The 16,962-nt window shown below is 40.9% G+C and overlaps 31 non-coding genes across 31 annotated transcripts; 29 read left to right on the top strand and 2 right to left on the bottom strand.

Moving 5' to 3' along the window:
* Window positions 1-3,434: 3,434 nt before the first annotated feature.
* On the bottom strand, window positions 3,435-3,508 carry trnat-agu (transfer RNA threonine (anticodon AGU)). The gene has a single exon. It is a non-coding gene; the product is annotated as a tRNA-Thr (tRNA).
* Window positions 3,509-3,744: 236 nt separating this feature from the next.
* Window positions 3,745-3,826, bottom strand: trnas-uga (transfer RNA serine (anticodon UGA)). Its single transcript has one exon. It is a non-coding gene; the product is annotated as a tRNA-Ser (tRNA).
* Window positions 3,827-5,242: 1,416 nt separating this feature from the next.
* On the top strand, window positions 5,243-5,313 carry trnag-gcc (transfer RNA glycine (anticodon GCC)). Its single transcript has one exon. It is a non-coding gene; the product is annotated as a tRNA-Gly (tRNA).
* A 242-nt stretch (window positions 5,314-5,555) lies between these two features.
* On the top strand, window positions 5,556-5,626 carry trnag-gcc (transfer RNA glycine (anticodon GCC)). Its single transcript has one exon. It is a non-coding gene; the product is annotated as a tRNA-Gly (tRNA).
* A 240-nt stretch (window positions 5,627-5,866) lies between these two features.
* On the top strand, window positions 5,867-5,937 carry trnag-gcc (transfer RNA glycine (anticodon GCC)). The gene has a single exon. It is a non-coding gene; the product is annotated as a tRNA-Gly (tRNA).
* A 554-nt stretch (window positions 5,938-6,491) lies between these two features.
* trnag-gcc (transfer RNA glycine (anticodon GCC)) lies at window positions 6,492-6,562 on the top strand. Its single transcript has one exon. It is a non-coding gene; the product is annotated as a tRNA-Gly (tRNA).
* A 241-nt stretch (window positions 6,563-6,803) lies between these two features.
* Window positions 6,804-6,874, top strand: trnag-gcc (transfer RNA glycine (anticodon GCC)). Its single transcript has one exon. It is a non-coding gene; the product is annotated as a tRNA-Gly (tRNA).
* Window positions 6,875-7,116: 242 nt separating this feature from the next.
* On the top strand, window positions 7,117-7,187 carry trnag-gcc (transfer RNA glycine (anticodon GCC)). The gene has a single exon. It is a non-coding gene; the product is annotated as a tRNA-Gly (tRNA).
* A 240-nt stretch (window positions 7,188-7,427) lies between these two features.
* On the top strand, window positions 7,428-7,498 carry trnag-gcc (transfer RNA glycine (anticodon GCC)). The gene has a single exon. It is a non-coding gene; the product is annotated as a tRNA-Gly (tRNA).
* A 554-nt stretch (window positions 7,499-8,052) lies between these two features.
* trnag-gcc (transfer RNA glycine (anticodon GCC)) lies at window positions 8,053-8,123 on the top strand. The gene has a single exon. It is a non-coding gene; the product is annotated as a tRNA-Gly (tRNA).
* Window positions 8,124-8,677: 554 nt separating this feature from the next.
* trnag-gcc (transfer RNA glycine (anticodon GCC)) lies at window positions 8,678-8,748 on the top strand. Its single transcript has one exon. It is a non-coding gene; the product is annotated as a tRNA-Gly (tRNA).
* Window positions 8,749-9,916: 1,168 nt separating this feature from the next.
* Window positions 9,917-9,987, top strand: trnag-gcc (transfer RNA glycine (anticodon GCC)). The gene has a single exon. It is a non-coding gene; the product is annotated as a tRNA-Gly (tRNA).
* A 242-nt stretch (window positions 9,988-10,229) lies between these two features.
* On the top strand, window positions 10,230-10,300 carry trnag-gcc (transfer RNA glycine (anticodon GCC)). The gene has a single exon. It is a non-coding gene; the product is annotated as a tRNA-Gly (tRNA).
* A 241-nt stretch (window positions 10,301-10,541) lies between these two features.
* On the top strand, window positions 10,542-10,612 carry trnag-gcc (transfer RNA glycine (anticodon GCC)). The gene has a single exon. It is a non-coding gene; the product is annotated as a tRNA-Gly (tRNA).
* A 239-nt stretch (window positions 10,613-10,851) lies between these two features.
* On the top strand, window positions 10,852-10,922 carry trnag-gcc (transfer RNA glycine (anticodon GCC)). Its single transcript has one exon. It is a non-coding gene; the product is annotated as a tRNA-Gly (tRNA).
* A 241-nt stretch (window positions 10,923-11,163) lies between these two features.
* Window positions 11,164-11,234, top strand: trnag-gcc (transfer RNA glycine (anticodon GCC)). Its single transcript has one exon. It is a non-coding gene; the product is annotated as a tRNA-Gly (tRNA).
* Window positions 11,235-11,788: 554 nt separating this feature from the next.
* On the top strand, window positions 11,789-11,859 carry trnag-gcc (transfer RNA glycine (anticodon GCC)). Its single transcript has one exon. It is a non-coding gene; the product is annotated as a tRNA-Gly (tRNA).
* Window positions 11,860-12,099: 240 nt separating this feature from the next.
* Window positions 12,100-12,170, top strand: trnag-gcc (transfer RNA glycine (anticodon GCC)). The gene has a single exon. It is a non-coding gene; the product is annotated as a tRNA-Gly (tRNA).
* Window positions 12,171-12,411: 241 nt separating this feature from the next.
* Window positions 12,412-12,482, top strand: trnag-gcc (transfer RNA glycine (anticodon GCC)). Its single transcript has one exon. It is a non-coding gene; the product is annotated as a tRNA-Gly (tRNA).
* A 240-nt stretch (window positions 12,483-12,722) lies between these two features.
* On the top strand, window positions 12,723-12,793 carry trnag-gcc (transfer RNA glycine (anticodon GCC)). Its single transcript has one exon. It is a non-coding gene; the product is annotated as a tRNA-Gly (tRNA).
* Window positions 12,794-13,033: 240 nt separating this feature from the next.
* On the top strand, window positions 13,034-13,104 carry trnag-gcc (transfer RNA glycine (anticodon GCC)). The gene has a single exon. It is a non-coding gene; the product is annotated as a tRNA-Gly (tRNA).
* Window positions 13,105-13,658: 554 nt separating this feature from the next.
* On the top strand, window positions 13,659-13,729 carry trnag-gcc (transfer RNA glycine (anticodon GCC)). Its single transcript has one exon. It is a non-coding gene; the product is annotated as a tRNA-Gly (tRNA).
* Window positions 13,730-13,970: 241 nt separating this feature from the next.
* Window positions 13,971-14,041, top strand: trnag-gcc (transfer RNA glycine (anticodon GCC)). Its single transcript has one exon. It is a non-coding gene; the product is annotated as a tRNA-Gly (tRNA).
* Window positions 14,042-14,285: 244 nt separating this feature from the next.
* trnag-gcc (transfer RNA glycine (anticodon GCC)) lies at window positions 14,286-14,356 on the top strand. Its single transcript has one exon. It is a non-coding gene; the product is annotated as a tRNA-Gly (tRNA).
* A 241-nt stretch (window positions 14,357-14,597) lies between these two features.
* Window positions 14,598-14,668, top strand: trnag-gcc (transfer RNA glycine (anticodon GCC)). The gene has a single exon. It is a non-coding gene; the product is annotated as a tRNA-Gly (tRNA).
* A 242-nt stretch (window positions 14,669-14,910) lies between these two features.
* Window positions 14,911-14,981, top strand: trnag-gcc (transfer RNA glycine (anticodon GCC)). The gene has a single exon. It is a non-coding gene; the product is annotated as a tRNA-Gly (tRNA).
* A 242-nt stretch (window positions 14,982-15,223) lies between these two features.
* Window positions 15,224-15,294, top strand: trnag-gcc (transfer RNA glycine (anticodon GCC)). The gene has a single exon. It is a non-coding gene; the product is annotated as a tRNA-Gly (tRNA).
* A 240-nt stretch (window positions 15,295-15,534) lies between these two features.
* Window positions 15,535-15,605, top strand: trnag-gcc (transfer RNA glycine (anticodon GCC)). Its single transcript has one exon. It is a non-coding gene; the product is annotated as a tRNA-Gly (tRNA).
* Window positions 15,606-15,846: 241 nt separating this feature from the next.
* Window positions 15,847-15,917, top strand: trnag-gcc (transfer RNA glycine (anticodon GCC)). Its single transcript has one exon. It is a non-coding gene; the product is annotated as a tRNA-Gly (tRNA).
* Window positions 15,918-16,472: 555 nt separating this feature from the next.
* trnag-gcc (transfer RNA glycine (anticodon GCC)) lies at window positions 16,473-16,543 on the top strand. Its single transcript has one exon. It is a non-coding gene; the product is annotated as a tRNA-Gly (tRNA).
* Window positions 16,544-16,784: 241 nt separating this feature from the next.
* Window positions 16,785-16,855, top strand: trnag-gcc (transfer RNA glycine (anticodon GCC)). Its single transcript has one exon. It is a non-coding gene; the product is annotated as a tRNA-Gly (tRNA).
* Window positions 16,856-16,962: the final 107 nt, after the last annotated feature.

The following is a 16,962-nucleotide window of genomic DNA, read 5'->3' on the forward strand; positions in this document are numbered from 1 at the left end:
GGTGATAAACGGCCGGAGACTTGCCAAGAGAGTGGTTGACAGCTGTACTGTCTGTAGGAAGAACAACATAAAGAAGTGCAAACAAATCATGGCTGACCTACCTCCAGAGCGGATGGGCCCAGCCGCACCCTTTGAATTCACCACCATGGACCTGTCCGGCCCCTATGAAGTGAAGGATGAGGTCAAGAAGAGGACCAGACTAAAAGTATGGGGCATTGTCTTCTGCTGCATGGCTTCCCGAGCCATACATACCAAAGTGGTGAGTGACCAGTCGTCGGAAGGATTCCTGCTGGCCTATCAAAGATTCACTGCACTGAGAGGACAGTACAAGCTGGCAAGAGTGGTCAGTGTCAATACTGACGGCAAAGGCGTCGTAAGGGATGTGCTAGTGAGGACCTTTCCCAGCTATCCTGTTCCCCTCACAAAAGCAAACGGCAAAGACAAGCCTAAGAAAACAAGTGACAAAACAAACATCCCGGCCACAATTCTGCATAGAGATGTCAGGCGACTGGTCATTCTACTTCCTATTGAAGAACAGAAACGTGAAGGACTTGAGTGACCTCTCTGTGTGGAACCCAAGAGCTCAAGTGGGAGGTGTTGAGTCCTAACCCAGGAGGGCAAAGATCTCCATATTGAACAGGACAATCACCCAGAAGACTACAACTCCCACAATGCACCAGCAGCAAGGTGGCTGCTGGGAGCTCGTTTGGCCAACCCAAAACACCTGAGAAAGCTGCTGCCATGAGCATGCAGACACACACCAAACAACAAGCAAGCAAGTTTACTCCTGGAATTCTTCTCCAAGGCTCTAATGGTCGGTGAATGCTGCTTTGTTTAGTCTGTTTAAATCTTCCTCTGTGGCTGAATGTATTGTTAGTATAACATTATACATACCTTTTTATATTTGGCTTTGACAAGAGCAGTATTGCTCAGATGGAGTTGTTGAATAGTCCAGTGGCTAATGACTTAAAACTTGAAGATGCTGACTATAACATTAATTGCATTTACTATATTTATTATTATATTTATATGAATTTAAAAGGCTACTTAAAAGACTATAAAAATGCCTAAATATTTGCTAAAATGTTAGAGCTAAGCTACAAGCTCATGGCTCATGGTCACATCTACATAGTCATAGTCACAAGATTGCTTGAGTATTGATTTATTATACCATTCATTATAATTATACTTGACTTATCTAGATAAAAGTTAATATGGTATATTTAAAAGCTTGCAGTATACTTTAATTTGAATTATTATTATTAGAGGTGAACTTAGTCAAAGTTACATTTCAGCATGTTTGCTTTAATGCTGCTTGACATTATTACTTTATAATTTATAAAATAATGTGATTAAAATGCTGACTTTAATTTATATATTGGTTAAATAGTTGAAGTTAATACTTTAATTAACTTTAATTTCAACTGAATTTAATTAATGATGATTTTGGATAGAATTGCTTTAATTTAAAATATGGTTAATAATTTAAAACTGACTTTGGTAAATGATTAGTATGACTTTAATTTAAAAGTGTCTACCTTTCATAGTAAAAGTAATTTAAAGAAATGCTTTTGTTTAAAAAACTTTAGTGTTAAAACTTATTTAAAATTATTGTTTAAAGGACACTTTGTTTAATGTGTGTTGAAGGCACTTTAATTAAAAGATGGTTTATTGTAATTTAATTCGACCATTTAAAATGTAATTGTTAAAAACAGTTAGTTTGTTCAAAATGACATTTGTTTAAATACTTAAATAATCTAAAATAATTGTTAAAGGGTTTGTTTAAAAATACTTTGTTTAAAACCAAATTGTTTATTTAAGAGACATTATTTGTTTAGAAATGTTTAAAAATATAACTACTGAAACAGGACTTTTTTGTTTAAAAAATTATTGTTTATTTTGACAATGTTGTTAATCATATGTTTTCTTGTTTTAAGGTTAACAACCTAACTTCGCTACTATTCGAAGACCCCCAACAAAGACCAACAAATTGATTTGAAAAGTTGGAAAAATAAAGTTGGAAGAGGTTGGAAAGAAGCTGAGTTGTTGTCCTTGTTGTCCAGTTGGAGAAAATTGGAGTTGACTTAACAATATCCAGTTAGACATGTGTTGTCATCCATTGCATTACAACATTCAAATATGGCCCTTTTCCACAAGTATCTACTCAGCTCGCTTCTACCCGCCGCGCCCCCGTCTTGCGCTTTTCCACTAGGGGCCAAGGCGGGTGGGTTTCTGTAACCATTCTGCCGAGGTTCTAACCGGGCTGAGCCGGCATTATATCTGACGTCATCACCCTCCACGCCACTGATTGGTCGGGGGGTCGGGCTGTCAGACGTTTCAATCAGGAAGCGGGAGTCAGCGCGAGAGCGACTGGCGGCTCGCGGTGATTTCATTATGCAGCGCAAACGTCTGTTTGGTGATCCAACTCTGAGGTGCAGATGTTCATAAACCTGGTGGCTGACGAGAGAATTAAAAAAGGGATGTAGATGGGCGATAAGGAACGATCAGATCCACAGGAGCTCTGTTTTCTTCTCAGCCGCTCGCGGCTCCAGCTGATTTCTCATCAGCGCCGACACGAACAAAAGGATTGCGCAATCGAGTACATCCCAGCAGCTTCACCCCAACCTGCCCACTTCTAAACTGGCTGTGGAAAAACAAACGGGGACAAAGCGGGTAGAGGCGGGTAGAGGCGAGACGAGCCGTCCCGAGCCGAGCCGCACTGAGTAGATACTAGTGGAAAAGCGCCATTAGAAAGAGACCATAGACTTGGAGAGGTTTGATAATGACAACTGTCGTTGACAGTTGACATTTGAATGAACAGGGCTTTCTTTTGTACCCACCCACGCCACGTCTTAGCAGCTGGGACAGTGTCTCAGATGGTGATCCTCGCTGTGGGATGGAACTACTTATGTTAAATATTCTCTTACTGAAGAAGTTTTTGCGCTTTATTAACATACCCTAAGTGTGAGAACTATGCATGTCAAGGAATATGGATAATGATTAATGATCCTTTCAGGATCACAGGGGGGAATGGACCGTTTCCCCCTCCGACTGGGGGCTCCGTCGGCGCCGGGGGCGCCCGTGGAGGTACGGTGGGGCCCTGGCCCGGCTCGGAGGGTCGGCCCCCGCTACTGGATGGCCGGCGGGGGAACATGGGCGTCTTTCCAGGGCCGGCTCTGCTGGTCCTGCCTCCTGGCTTCGGCCTCCGCTCCCCCTCCTTCCCCCCCCTACACGATTCATACGCACATTTTTGCAGGATATGAAAAGAGAGGGTTCCAAAAGAATGACAAAACAGAGAGCATCCACATTCACTAAGAGCAGGAGTACTTTTGACAAAGTACTCTGCTATAATTAAGAAAGCATGTGAGAAATAGTGCCAGAACCAGGAATGAGAGAAATGTGATCTTTCCGACCTTCAAGACATTTGAGTTTAGAGGCTCTGCTGGGATTTGAACCCAGGATCTCCTGTTTACTAGACAGGCACTTTGACCAACTAAGCCACAGGGCCTCCATAAAGACCCCATTGAAATAAGCAGTTCGTTATAGGTTTGAAGCAGCTCCATGCCAAAACTGAAAACCTGGGCCGACTGCTTAGAAAGAAATGTAAAACTAACTTAATGTAGGCTGATGTTACCTATTAATGCATGCTGGGGATAACACATAAAAACTCCTCTGATTAGTTTTGAAAGACATTTTAGTCTATGGTTAAGAACTGCAAGTCTTCTTGCATGTTCAAGCATTAACCGTTGTTGGCAGGGTTTGAACCTGCGCGGGGAATCCCCAATGGATTTCAAGTCCATCGCCTTAACCACTCGGCCACAACAACTTGTCACATGCTTGAACATTTGGCTGAAATAAATGTGTGTTTGTTTGAATGTAGTACAATGCTTTACCTGAAGACCAACATTGGAATGATGTGTGAATGGTGAAAACCTACATCTTGCTTCCCTTTCATGCCAAGAGGTAAGCCGGTAAGGCCTAGTCCATAAACCCTTTCCCCTTTCTTCAATTGGGATCCTTTTTTGTTTTATTGCCCCAACCAATGTGCCTTTTTTAAATAATAAAATATTGTTTGTATTATTGAACTCTGTCCCCTATCTCCATCCCTGAGTGAACGAACCTTCGTGTCCTTTTGTAGACGTGATGATTGACCTTTAGTATGGGTCCTAGGGCCCAAATCAAAGGTGGTGTTGTCGGTAAACAGAAAAAGATCTTCAGATCCCAAACTTAAATAATAGTGAACGTGCCGCCACATAAAGATATATGTTACCTGTCTACTTGCGCATATATGTGTGAGACTATATGTCTAATTTAATGTCTGTCAAGTCATCAATTAGGACTCATTTCCAAAAAAAGTTTGAAGCCATGTACAATTTCGTAAAGTCTGATTGTCGAAAACATATTCTTCCCCAACAAAAAGCATTACACTTATGAAGACCTCATGTTTCTTGCATTGGCTGGGAAACAAACCCAGGTCAACTGCTTGGCAAGCAGCCATGTAGACTGCTATACCAACGCTGCAGGAAAGTACCTGAAACAGCTGAATGAGACGTCACAGTTTTCCAGCCACATGAGAAGGTGAGCAGTCATGTCAGGGAAAGTAACTCTTTGATGATGGTTTCTTCAATATCACAAGCTACTTACCGCCATTTGTGCCTTAGCTTATACATCAACTTCTTGTTGTATAAGCTGCATGTTTGCAGGTATATCCAGTTAGACATGTGTTGTCATCCATTGCATTACAACATTCTAATATGGCCCTTTTCCACTAGTATCTACTCAGCTCGGTTCTACCCACCCCCCCCCTTCTTGCGCTTTTCCACTAGGGGCCAAGGCGGGTGGGTTTCTGTAACCATTCTGCCGAGGTTCTAACCGGGCTGAGCCGGCATTATATCTGACGTCATCACCCTCCACGCCACTAAATGGTCGGGGGGCGGGGCCGTCAGACGTTTGAATCAGGAAGCGGGAGTCAGCGCGAGAGCGACTGGCGGCTCACGGTGATTTCATTATACAGCGCAAACGTCTGTTTGGTGATCCAACTCTGAGTTGCAGATGTTCATAAACCTGGTGGCTGACGAGAGAATTAAAAAAGGGATGTAGATGGGCGATAAGGAAAGCAAGTTTTTCTGCTTAGTTCTGCTGCTGCTTTTAGCAGGGTCATGAAACCGAATAGTTTATAGTCTTTGTGATCACAAATTGCAAAAAAAAAAAAAAAAAATGGGCAAAAAATCTCTGCTCACAAGCATTGGTGGTTCAGTGGTAGAATTCTCGCCTGCCACGCGGGAGGCCCGGGTTCGATTCCCGGCCAATGCAAACACAAGTTTTTCTGCTTAGTTCTGCTGCTGCTTTTATATATGATACTGAGAGTGAACACCGTCATTTACAATATTAGTGTGAATTCAGGTTTTGCACTTGAAACTGGCACAATTTCATGACAAAGTCTGCAAATTGGACGTGAATTTTGCCGGGTCATGAAACCGAATAGTTTATAGTCTTTGTGATCACAAATTGCAAAAAAAAAAAAAAAAAAATGGGCAAAAAATCTCTGCTCACAAGCATTGGTGGTTCAGTGGTAGAATTCTCGCCTGCCACGCGGGAGGCCCGGGTTCGATTCCCGGCCAATGCAAACACAAGTTTTTCTGCTTAGTTCTGCTGCTGCTTTTATATATGATACTGAGAGTGAACACCGTCATTTACAATATTAGTGTGAATTCAGGTTTTGCACTTGAAACTGGCACAATTTCATGACAAAGTCTGCAAATTGGACGTGAATTTTGCCGGGTCATGAAACCGAATAGTTTATAGTCTTTGTGATTACAAATTGCAAAAAAAAAAAAAAAAATGGGCAAAAAATCTCTGCTCACAAGCATTGGTGGTTCAGTGGTAGAATTCTCGCCTGCCACGCGGGAGGCCCGGGTTCGATTCCCGGCCAATGCAAACACAAGTTTTTCTGCTTAGTTCTGCTGCTGCTTTTATATATGATACTGAGAGTGAACACCGTCACTTAAAATATTAGTGTGAATTCAGGTTTTGCACTTGAAACTGGCACAATTTCATGACAAAGTCTGCAAATTGGACGTGAATTTTGCCGGGTGATGAAACCGAATAGTTTATAGTCTTTGTGATTACAAATTGCAAAAAAAAAAAAAAAAAAATGTGCAAAAAATCTCTGCTCACAAGCATTGGTGGTTCAGTGGTAGAATTCTCGCCTGCCACGCGGGAGGCCCAGGTTGGATTCCAGGCCCATGCAAACACAAGTTTTCCTGATTAGTTCTGCTGCTGCTTTTATATATGATACTGAGAGTGAACACCGTCACTTACAATATTAGTGTGAATTCAGGTTTTGCACTTGAAACTGGCACAATTTCATGACAAAGTCTGCAAATTGGACGTGAATTTTGCCGGGTGATGAAACCGAATAGTTTATAGTCTTTGTGATTACAAATTGCAAAAAAAAAAAAAAAAAAAGGGCAAAAAATCTCTGCTCACAAGCATTGGTGGTTCAGTGGTAGAATTCTCGCCTGCCACGCGGGAGGCCCGGGTTCGATTCCCGGCCAATGCAAACACAAGTTTTTCTGCTTAGTTCTGCTGCTGCTTTTATATATGATACTGAGAGTGAACACCGTCACTTACAATATTAGTGTGAATTCAGGTTTTGCACTTGAAACTGGCACAATTTCATGACAAAGTCTGCAAATTGGACGTGAATTTTGCCGGGTGATGAAACCGAATAGTTTATAGTCTTTGTGATTACAAATTGCAAAAAAAAAAAAAAAAAAAGGGCAAAAAATCTCTGCTCACAAGCATTGGTGGTTCAGTGGTAGAATTCTCGCCTGCCACGCGGGAGGCCCGGGTTCGATTCCCGGCCAATGCAAACACAAGTTTTTCTGCTTAGTTCTGCTGCTGCTTTTATATATGATACTGAGAGTGAACACCGTCATTTACAATATTAGTGTGAATTCAGGTTTTGCACTTGAAACTGGCACAATTTCATGACAAAGTCTGCAAATTGGACGTGAATTTTGCCGGGTCATGAAACCGAATAGTTTATAGTCTTTGTGATCACAAATTGCAAAAAAAAAAAAAAAAAAATGGGCAAAAAATCTCTGCTCACAAGCATTGGTGGTTCAGTGGTAGAATTCTCGCCTGCCACGCGGGAGGCCCGGGTTCGATTCCCGGCCAATGCAAACACAAGTTTTTCTGCTTAGTTCTGCTGCTGCTTTTATATATGATACTGAGAGTGAACACCGTCATTTACAATATTAGTGTGAATTCAGGTTTTGCACTTGAAACTGGCACAATTTCATGACAAAGTCTGCAAATTGGACGTGAATTTTGCCGGGTCATGAAACCGAATAGTTTATAGTCTTTGTGATTACAAATTGCAAAAAAAAAAAAAAAAATGGGCAAAAAATCTCTGCTCACAAGCATTGGTGGTTCAGTGGTAGAATTCTCGCCTGCCACGCGGGAGGCCCGGGTTCGATTCCCGGCCAATGCAAACACAAGTTTTTCTGCTTAGTTCTGCTGCTGCTTTTATATATGATACTGAGAGTGAACACCGTCACTTAAAATATTAGTGTGAATTCAGGTTTTGCACTTGAAACTGGCACAATTTCATGACAAAGTCTGCAAATTGGACGTGAATTTTGCCGGGTGATGAAACCGAATAGTTTATAGTCTTTGTGATTACAAATTGCAAAAAAAAAAAAAAAAAAATGTGCAAAAAATCTCTGCTCACAAGCATTGGTGGTTCAGTGGTAGAATTCTCGCCTGCCACGCGGGAGGCCCAGGTTGGATTCCAGGCCCATGCAAACACAAGTTTTCCTGATTAGTTCTGCTGCTGCTTTTATATATGATACTGAGAGTGAACACCGTCACTTACAATATTAGTGTGAATTCAGGTTTTGCACTTGAAACTGGCACAATTTCATGACAAAGTCTGCAAATTGGACGTGAATTTTGCCGGGTGATGAAACCGAATAGTTTATAGTCTTTGTGATTACAAATTTCAAAAAAAAAAAAAAAAAATGGGCAAAAAATCTCTGCTCACAAGCATTGGTGGTTCAGTGGTAGAATTCTCGCCTGCCACGCGGGAGGCCCGGGTTCGATTCCCGGCCAATGCAAACACAAGTTTTTCTGCTTAGTTCTGCTGCTGCTTTTATATATGATACTGAGAGTGAACACCGTCATTTACAATATTAGTGTGAATTCAGGTTTTGCACTTGAAACTGGCACAATTTCATGACAAAGTCTGCAAATTGGACGTGAATTTTGCCGGGTCATGAAACCGAATAGTTTATAGTCTTTGTGATTACAAATTGCAAAAAAAAAAAAAAAAAAATGTGCAAAAAATCTCTGCTCACAAGCATTGGTGGTTCAGTGGTAGAATTCTCGCCTGCCACGCGGGAGGCCCAGGTTGGATTCCAGGCCCATGCAAACACAAGTTTTCCTGATTAGTTCTGCTGCTGCTTTTATATATGATACTGAGAGTGAACACCGTCACTTACAATATTAGTGTGAATTCAGGTTTTGCACTTGAAACTGGCACAATTTCATGACAAAGTCTGCAAATTGGACGTGAATTTTGCCGGGTGATGAAACCGAATAGTTTATAGTCTTTGTGATTACAAATTTCAAAAAAAAAAAAAAAAAATGGGCAAAAAATCTCTGCTCACAAGCATTGGTGGTTCAGTGGTAGAATTCTCGCCTGCCACGCGGGAGGCCCGGGTTCGATTCCCGGCCAATGCAAACACAAGTTTTTCTGCTTAGTTCTGCTGCTGCTTTTATATATGATACTGAGAGTGAACACCGTCATTTACAATATTAGTGTGAATTCAGGTTTTGCACTTGAAACTGGCACAATTTCATGACAAAGTCTGCAAATTGGACGTGAATTTTGCCGGGTCATGAAACCGAATAGTTTATAGTCTTTGTGATTACAAATTGCAAAAAAAAAAAAAAAAATGGGCAAAAAATCTCTGCTCACAAGCATTGGTGGTTCAGTGGTAGAATTCTCGCCTGCCACGCGGGAGGCCCAGGTTGGATTCCAGGCCCATGCAAACACACGTTTTCCTGATTAGTTCTGCTGCTGCTTTTATATATGATACTGAGAGTGAACACCGTCACTTACAATATTAGTGTGAATTCAGGTTTTGCACTTGAAACTGGCACAATTTCATGACAAAGTCTGCAAATTGGACATGAATTTTGCAGGGTCATGAAACCGAATAGTGTATAGTCTTTGTGATCACAAATTGCAAAAAAAAAAAAAAAAGTGGGCAAAAAATCTCTGCTCACAAGCATTGGTGGTTCAGTGGTAGAATTCTCGCCTGGGGCCTGGGTTCGAATCCAGGCCAATGCAAACACAAGTTTTTCTGCTTAGTTCTGCTGCTGCTTTTATATATGATACTGAGAGTGAACACCGTCACTTACAATATTAGTGTGAATTCAGGTTTTGCACTTGAAACTGGCACAATTTCATGACAAAGTCTGCAAATTGGACGTGAATTTTGCCGGTTGATGAAACCGAATAGTTTATAGTCTTTGTGATTACAAATTGTAAAAAAAAAAAAAAAAATGGGCAAAAAATCTCTTCTCACAAGCATTGGTGGTTCAGTGGTAGAATTCTCGCCTGCCATGCGGGAGGCCCGGGTTCGATTCCCGACCAATGCAAACACAAGTTTTTCTGCTTAGTTCTGCTGCTGCTTTTATATATGATACTGAGAGTGAACACCGTCACTTACAATATTAGTGTGAATTCAGGTTTTGCACTTGAAACTGGCACAATTTCATGACAAAGTCTGCTAATTGGACGTGAATTTTGCCGGGTGATGAAACCGAATAGTTTATAGTCTTTGTGATACCAAATTGTAAAAAAAAAAAAAAAAAAAAAAGGGCAAAAAATCTCTGCTCACAAGCATTGGTGGTTCAGTGGTAGAATTCTCGCCTGCCACGCGGGAGGCCCGGGTTCGATTCCCGGCCAATGCAAACACAAGTTTTTCTGCTTAGTTCTGCTGCTGCTTTTATATATGATACTGAGAGTGAACACCGTCACTTACAATATTAGTGTGAATTCAGGTTTTGCACTTGAAACTGGCACAATTTCATGACAAAGTCTGCAAATTGGACGTGAATTTTGCCGGTTGATGAAACCGAATAGTTTATAGTCTTTGTGATTACAAATTGTAAAAAAAAAAAAAAAAAAATGGGCAAAAAATCTCTTCTCACAAGCATTGGTGGTTCAGTGGTAGAATTCTCGCCTGCCACGCGGGAGGCCCGGGTTCGATTCCCGGCCAATGCAAACACAAGTTTTTCTGCTTAGTTCTGCTGCTGCTTTTATATATGATACTGAGAGTGAACACCGTCACTTACAATATTAGTGTGAATTCAGGTTTTGCACTTGAAACTGGCACAATTTCATGACAAAGTCTGCAAATTGGACGTGAATTTTGCCGGTTGATGAAACCGAATAGTTTATAGTCTTTGTGATTAAAAATTGCAAAAAAAAAAAAAAAAAAAGGGCAAAAAATCTCTGCTCACAAGCATTGGTGGTTCAGTGGTAGAATTCTCGCCTGCCACGCGGGAGGCCCGGGTTCGATTCCCGGCCAATGCAAACACAAGTTTTTCTGCTTAGTTCTGCTGCTGCTTTTATATTTGATACTGAGAGTGAACACCGTCACTTACAATATTAGTGTGAATTCAGGTTTTGCACTTGAAACTGGCACAATTTCATGACAAAGTCTGCAAATTGGACGTGAATTTTGCCGGGTGATGAAACCAAATAGTTTATAGTCTTGTGATCACAAATTGCAAAAAAAAAAAAAAAAATGGGCAAAAAATCTCTGCTCACAAGCATTGGTGGTTCAGTGGTAGAATTCTCGCCTGCCACGCGGGAGGCCCGGGTTCGATTCCCGGCCAATGCAAACACAAGTTTTTCTGCTTAGTTCTGCTGCTGCTTTTATATATGATACTGAGAGTGAACACCGTCACTTACAATATTAGTGTGAATTCAGGTTTTGCACTTGAAACTGGCACAATTTCATGACAAAGTCTGCAAATTGGACGTGAATTTTGCCGGTTGATGAAACCGAATAGTTTATAGTCTTTGTGATTACAAATTGCAAAAAAAAAAAAAAAAAAAGGGCAAAAAATCTCTGCTCACAAGCATTGGTGGTTCAGTGGTAGAATTCTCGCCTGCCACGCGGGAGGCCCGGGTTCGATTCCCGGCCAATGCAAACACAAGTTTTTCTGCTTAGTTCTGCTGCTGCTTTTATATATGATACTGAGAGTGAACACCATCACTTACAATATTAGTGTGAATTCAGGTTTTGCACTTGAAACTGGCACAATTTCATGACAAAGTCTGCTAATTGGACGTGAATTTTGCCGGGTGATGAAACCGAATAGTTTATAGTCTTTGTGATCACAAATTTCAAAAAAAAAAAAAAAAAATGGGCAAAAAATCTCTGCTCACAAGCATTGGTGGTTCAGTGGTAGAATTCTCGCCTGCCACGCGGGAGGCCCAGGTTCGATTCCCGGCCAATGCAAACACAAGTTTTTCTGCTTAGTTCTGCTGCTGCTTTTATATATGATACTGAGAGTGAACACCGTCACTTACAATATTAGTGTGAATTCAGGTTTTGCACTTGAAACTGGCACAATTTCATGACAAAGTCTGCTAATTGGACGTGAATTTTGCCGGGTGATGAAACCGAATAGTTTATAGTCTTTGTGATTACAAATTGTAAAAAAAAAAAAAAAAAAATGGGCAAAAAATCTCTGCTCACAAGCATTGGTGGTTCAGTGGTAGAATTCTCGCCTGCCACGCGGGAGGCCCGGGTTCGATTCCCGGCCAATGCAAACACAAGTTTTTCTGCTTAGTTCTGCTGCTGCTTTTATATATGATACTGAGAGTGAACACCGTCACTTACAATATTAGTGTGAATTCAGGTTTTGCACTTGAAACTGGCACAATTTCATGACAAAGTCTGCAAATTGGACGTGAATTTTGCCGGGTGATGAAACCGAATAGTTTATAGTCTTTGTGATCACAAATTGCAAAAAAAAAAAAAAAAATGGGCAAAAAATCTCTGCTCACAAGCATTGGTGGTTCAGTGGTAGAATTCTCGCCTGCCACGCGGGAGGCCCGGGTTCGATTCCCGGCCAATGCAAACACAAGTTTTTCTGCTTAGTTCTGCTGCTGCTTTTATATATGATACTGAGAGTGAACACCGTCACTTACAATATTAGTGTGAATTCAGGTTTTGCACTTGAAACTGGCACAATTTCATGACAAAGTCTGCTAATTGGACGTGAATTTTGCCGGGTGATGAAACCGAATAGTTTATAGTCTTTGTGATTACAAATTGTAAAAAAAAAAAAAAAAAATGGGCAAAAAATCTCTTCTCACAAGCATTGGTGGTTCAGTGGTAGAATTCTCGCCTGCCACGCGGGAGGCCCGGGTTCGATTCCCGGCCAATGCAAACACAAGTTTTTCTGCTTAGTTCTGCTGCTGCTTTTATATATGATACTGAGAGTGAACACCGTCACTTACAATATTAGTGTGAATTCAGGTTTTGCACTTGAAACTGGCACAATTTCATGACAAAGTCTGCTAATTGGACGTGAATTTTGCCGGGTGATGAAACCGAATAGTTTATAGTCTTTGTGATTACAAATTGCAAAAAAAAAAAAAAAAATGGGCAAAAAATCTCTGCTCACAAGCATTGGTGGTTCAGTGGTAGAATTCTCGCCTGCCACGCGGGAGGCCCGGGTTCGATTCCCGGCCAATGCAAACACAAGTTTTTCTGCTTAGTTCTGCTGCTGCTTTTATATATGATACTGAGAGTGAACACCGTCACTTACAATATTAGTGTGAATTCAGGTTTTGCACTTGAAACTGGCACAATTTCATGACAAAGTCTGCTAATTGGACGTGAATTTTGCCGGGTGATGAAACCGAATAGTTTATAGTCTTTGTGATTACAAATTGCAAAAAAAAAAAAAAAAATGGGCAAAAAATCTCTGCTCACAAGCATTGGTGGTTCAGTGGTAGAATTCTCGCCTGCCACGCGGGAGGCCCGGGTTCGATTCCCGGCCAATGCAAACACAAGTTTTTCTGCTTAGTTCTGCTGCTGCTTTTATATATGATACTGAGAGTGAACACCGTCACTTACAATATTAGTGTGAATTCAGGTTTTGCACTTGAAACTGGCACAATTTCATGACAAAGTCTGCTAATTGGACGTGAATTTTGCCGGGTGATGAAACCGAATAGTTTATAGTCTTTGTGATTACAAATTGCAAAAAAAAAAAAAAAAAATGGGCAAAAAATCTCTGCTCACAAGCATTGGTGGTTCAGTGGTAGAATTCTTGCCTGCCACGCGGGAGGCCCGGGTTTGATTCCCGGCCAATGCAAACACAAGTTTTTCTGCTTAGTTCTGCTGCTGCTTTTATATATGATACTGAGAGTGAACACCGTCACTTACAATATTAGTGTGAATTCAGGTTTTGCACTTGAAACTGGCACAATTTCATGACAAAGTCTGCTAATTGGACGTGAATTTTGCCGGGTGATGAAACCGAATAGTTTATAGTCTTTGTGATCACAAATTGTAAAAAAAAAAAAAAAAAAAAGGGCAAAAAATCTCTGCTCACAAGCATTGGTGGTTCAGTGGTAGAATTCTCGCCTGCCACGCGGGAGGCCCGGGTTCGATTCCCGGCCAATGCAAACACAAGTTTTTCTGCTTAGTTTTGCTGCTGCTTTTATATATAATACTGAGAGTGAACACCGTCACTTACAATATTAGTGTGAATTCAGGTTTTGCACTTGAAACTGGCACAATTTCATGACAAAGTCTGCAAATTGGACGTGAATTTTGCCGGTTGATGAAACCGAATAGTTTATAGTCTTTGTGATTACAAATTGTAAAAAAAAAAAAAAAAAATGGGCAAAAAATCTCTTCTCACAAGCATTGGTGGTTCAGTGGTAGAATTCTCGCCTGCCACGCGGGAGGCCCGGGTTCGATTCCCGGCCAATGCAAACACAAGTTTTTCTGCTTAGTTCTGCTGCTGCTTTTATATTTGATACTGAGAGTGAACACCGTCACTTACAATATTAGTGTGAATTCAGGTTTTGCACTTGAAACTGGCACAATTTCATGACAAAGTCTGCTAATTGGACGTGAATTTTGCCGGGTGATGAAACCGAATAGTTTATAGTCTTTGTGATTACAAATTGTAAAAAAAAAAAAAAAAAAAAAAGGGCAAAAAATCTCTGCTCACAAGCATTGGTGGTTCAGTGGTAGAATTCTCGCCTGCCACGCGGGAGGCCCGGGTTCGATTCCCGGCCAATGCAAACACAAGTTTTTCTGCTTAGTTCTGCTGCTGCTTTTATATATGATACTGAGAGTGAACACCGTCACTTACAATATTAGTGTGAATTCAGGTTTTGCACTTGAAACTGGCACAATTTCATGACAAAGTCTGCAAATTGGACGTGAATTTTGCCGGTTGATGAAACCGAATAGTTTATAGTCTTTGTGATTACAAATTGTAAAAAAAAACAAAAAAAATGGGCAAAAAATCTCTGCTCACAAGCATTGGTGGTTCAGTGGTAGAATTCTCGCCTGCCACGCGGGAGGCCCGGGTTCGATTCCCGGCCAATGCAAACACAAGTTTTTCTGCTTAGTTCTGCTGCTGCTTTTATATATGATACTGAGAGTGAACACCGTCACTTACAATATTAGTGTGAATTCAGGTTTTGCACTTGAAACTGGCACAATTTCATGACAAAGTCTGCTAATTGGACGTGAATTTTGCCGGGTGATGAAACCGAATAGTTTATAGTCTTTGTGATTACAAATTGTAAAAAAAAAAAAAAAAAAAAGGGCAAAAAATCTCTGCTCACAAGCATTGGTGGTTCAGTGGTAGAATTCTCGCCTGCCACGCGGGAGGCCCGGGTTCGATTCCCGGCCAATGCAAACACAAGTTTTTCTGCTTAGTTCTGCTGCTGCTTTTATATATGATACTGAGAGTGAACACCGTCACTTACAATATTAGTGTGAATTCAGGTTTTGCACTTGAAACTGGCACAATTTCATGACAAAGTCTGCAAATTGGACGTGAATTTTGCAGGGTCATGAAACCGAATAGTTTATAGTCTTTGTGATTAACAATTGCAAAAAAAAAAAAAAAAAAATGGGCAAAAAATCTCTGCTCACAAGCATTGGTGGTTCAGTGGTAGAATTCTCGCCTGCCACGCGGGAGGCCCGGGTTCGATTCCCGGCCAATGCAAACACAAGTTTTTCTGCTTTGTTCTGCTGCTGCTTTTATATATGATACTGAGAGTGAACACCGTCACTTACAATATTAGTGTGAATTCAGGTTTTGCACTTGAAACTGGCACAATTTCATGACAAAGTCTGCAAATTGGACGTGAATTTTGCCGGGTGATGAAACCGAATAGTTTATAGTCTTTGTGATCACAAATTGCAAAAAAAAAAAAAAAAATGGGCAAAATATCTCTGCTCACAAGCATTGGTGGTTCAGTGGTAGAATTCTCGCCTGCCACGCGGGAGGCCCGGGTTCGATTCCCGGCCAATGCAAACACAAGTTTTTCTGCTTAGTTCTGCTGCTGCTTTTATATATGATACTGAGAGTGAACACCGTCACTTACAATATTAGTGTGAATTCAGGTTTTGCACTTGAAACTGGCACAATTTCATGACAAAGTCTGCAAATTGGACGTGAATTTTGCCGGGTGATGAAACCGAATAGTTTATAGTCTTTGTGATTACAAATTGTAAAAAAAAAAAAAAAAAATGGGCAAAAAATCTTTTCTCACAAGCATTGGTGGTTCAGTGGTAGAATTCTCGCCTGCCACGCGGGAGGCCCGGGTTCGATTCCCGGCCAATGCAAACACAAGTTTTTCTGCTTAGTTCTGCTGCTGCTTTTATATATGATACTGAGAGTGAACACCGTCACTTACAATATTAGTGTGAATTCAGGTTTTGCACTTGAAACTGGCACAATTTCATGACAAAGTCTGCTAATTGGACGTGAATTTTGCCGGGTGATGAAACCGAATAGTTTATAGTCTTTGTGATTACAAATTGCAAAAAAAAAAAAAAAAAATGGGCAAAAAATCTCTGCTCACAAGCATTGGTGGTTCAGTGGTAGAATTCTTGCCTGCCACGCGGGAGGCCCGGGTTCGATTCCCGGCCAATGCAAACACAAGTTTTTCTGCTTAGTTCTGCTGCTGCTTTTATATATGATACTGAGAGTGAACACCGTCACTTACAATATTAGTGTGAATTCAGGTTTTGCACTTGAAACTGGCACAATTTCATGACAAAGTCTGCTAATTGGACGTGAATTTTGCCGGGTGATGAAACCGAATAGTTTATAGTCTTTGTGATACCAAATTGTAAAAAAAAAAAAAAAAAAAAAGGGCAAAAAATCTCTGCTCACAAGCATTGGTGGTTCAGTGGTAGAATTCTCGCCTGCCACGCGGGAGGCCCGGGTTCGATTCCCGGCCAATGCAAACACAAGTTTTTCTGCTTAGTTCTGCTGCTGCTTTTATATATGATACTGAGAGTGAACACCGTCACTTACAATATTAGTGTGAATTCAGGTTTTGCACTTGAAACTGGCACAATTTCATGACAAAGTCTGCAAATTGGACGTGAATTTTGCCGGTTGATGAAACCGAATAGTTTATAGTCTTTGTGATTACAAATTGTAAAAAAAAAAAAAAAAAATGGGCAAAAAATCTCTTCTCACAAGCATTGGTGGTTCAGTGGTAGAATTCTCGCCTGCCACGCGGGAGGCCCGGGTTCGATTCCCGGCCAATGCAAACACAAGTTTTTCTGCTTAGTTCTGCTGCTGCTTTTATATATGATACTGAGAGTGAACACCGTCACTTACAATATTAGTGTGAATTCAGGTTTTGCACTTGAAACT

The sequence above is a fragment of the Cololabis saira genome, chromosome 10 (genome assembly GCF_033807715.1).
Source record: "Cololabis saira isolate AMF1-May2022 chromosome 10, fColSai1.1, whole genome shotgun sequence".
NCBI classification, from domain to species: Eukaryota; Metazoa; Chordata; class Actinopteri; order Beloniformes; family Belonidae; genus Cololabis; species Cololabis saira.